The sequence below is a fragment of the Sinocyclocheilus anshuiensis genome, unplaced genomic scaffold, assembly GCF_001515605.1.
Source record: "Sinocyclocheilus anshuiensis isolate Anshui unplaced genomic scaffold, SAMN03320099.WGS_v1.1 scaffold429, whole genome shotgun sequence".
In the NCBI taxonomy this organism is placed as follows: Eukaryota; Metazoa; Chordata; class Actinopteri; order Cypriniformes; family Cyprinidae; genus Sinocyclocheilus; species Sinocyclocheilus anshuiensis.
Window position 1 is genome coordinate 251,379 of NW_015539859.1, and position 2,485 is coordinate 253,863.

Genomic DNA, 2,485 nt, shown 5'->3' on the forward strand with positions numbered 1-2,485 from the left:
ATAAAGAAGATCTGTAAAGTTGCAAAGACTAACGTCTCAAATCCAAACAGATATTCTTCATAAAATTTAAGAGTCAGCAACACCTACCTAAAACGGCTCGTTCTAACACGCCCCCACATGTCTACATCACTATGTGGGAAGATTTGCATAACGCCGCCCAAATGTTCACGCAAAGAAAGAAAGCGTAACTTTTATTCTGGCTGTAGTATTGTTGACACTGCAGCCATGTCGTGAAGGCACTGTGTGTTTCGTTGTGAAAGCGAAACTACTTTGTTTGGTCTTCCAAAAGAGGACGATATCACCTCGCTTTTCAGACCGATGAGCTTTGTAAAAATCGACGTGTTTCAGAAAGACGGGGCATAGAGGAGAAACAATAATGTACAGTATGTGGAAAATAATGTGTTTTTTCAACCTTAAACCGCATAAACACATTTCATTACACCAAATACACAAAATAATGTTCTTTTTAGCAACATCATAACCCCTAACCCCTTTAAACTTATAGTTATTATTAAGTTTAACAACTTATTGTTATTAACAACTTACTGAAATGCTATTTTAAACTTATTATGTTGGCTTGGCACAGTGTGAAAGACGAGAGAACTGTCACCACACCGCAGTCCGTCCGTGCTCACAACAACAGCATTTGTACTTGTTTTAGATCCTTTTAAAATAAAATATTCAAGCGATTGCATACAATCCACCCATTAGAGCACAACAAGAGCTAAATTAATTTGTTTGTGAGCTGTTTTAGTGTGAAACTGAAAGCGTTGCGTCAGGTATCTGAGATCGCGAGACAGCAGCGTCCTCATTAAACTTCTGTATTTGCACGTCTTGAAGCCTTGTGAATGCAAACACTCCAGCGAATTTACAGAATATAATTATAAGAACATATTAAAGGGCTAAATTGAGTGCATGTGAGCTTTATTTATGTTTGACTGACATCCGGTTCGCGTCGCGCCGAATTCTCAACACTCGAATGGACAAAAAGGCTACATACAGAAACTACATCATTTACATGTCTTTTACAGCCTTAAAACACTCCAGTGAATGAAGACAGTACAATTAGAAGAACATAAAGAGATAAAATTAGTGCTTATGAGTGCCTGTGAGATATTCTGTGTCTAACTGCAGAGCAACGCGTCGATTCTCGGACACTCGCGCTCCGGACCGCATCTATACGGGGAGGCTGCAGACCTGGAGCAGGCAGATCTACGGCCCAGACAGTTTCACGGCCCTGTTGTCCTGATGCGTTCAGTGGGGGGAGGAGGATACACGGCGAAATTATTAAACCGACGCTCGAAACTTCATTAATAACCGTCCCGTCCATAGACATTGACTGAGAGTTTTTTTTTGTGTGTGTGTGAATTGAAATATAAACAGTACATTTATATCTTTATATATAAATGTAATGATCTTATACATATACAGATCTTTACATCCCCAGAGTGAGGAAAAGGGCTAAAAAAATCACCTTGGACCCCTCACACCCAGCCCACTCTCTCTTCGAACGGTTGCCTTCTGGTCGGCGCTACAGAGCACTGAGCACCAGAACAGCCAGGCACAAGAACAGTTTCTTCCCGCAGGCTATATTCAGCCTGAACAATTAATCTTTCATAATTATACATCGTCCATCACAACTAACATAGTTATCTGACATATTTATATTAAACTGCACACTTTGTAAATAACATATCTGCACACTAATAACATATCTGTACATTTATATAAAGATACATTCAGATATTAACCATATATGTCCATCAGACATACAGTGTAATCATATGGACCATCAATGAAATATATATTTAATATTGATTTATGCTTTAGTATTCACTACTGGTTGTCATACAGCAACAGACTCTGGAGAGCGGAGGATTCAGCAGTATGACTCTCTTAAACGAGAGGAAGCCTAACGACACTCGATCTTGGTAGGGGAACTCTTAAGAGTGGAGGTTGAAAGAGCCTACAACTGATATTACTGCCTAAGCGGAGCTCCGGGGAGCAGAGGCTTCAGCAAGACGACTCTCTTAAATGAGAGGAAACCTAACAACGCTCAACCCTGAAGAAAGAGCCTACAAACTCATATCACTGCCTAAGCTGAGCTCTGGAGAGCGGAGGCTTCAGCAGAATGACTCCCCTAAATAAGAGGAAGCCTAACAACGCTCAGCCCTAATACAGAAGCTCTAAAAAGTGGAGGTCTCAGCATAACGACTCTCTAAACGAGAGGAGACCTGACCACAATCAACGCTTGAGAGGAAGCCTAACAACACTCAATCCTAGTCTAGGAGCTCTTAAGAGTTGAGGTCTCAGCCTAACGACTCTCTAAAACGAGAGGAGACCTCAGTACACTCAGTGCTAGAAACAGTTAGCGCGGCTCACCAAAGAACCTACAAACTAATAGTACTGCCTAAGCGGAGCTCTGGAGAGCGGAGGCTTCAGCAGAATGACTCTCTTAAACGAGAGGAAGCCTAACAACACTCAA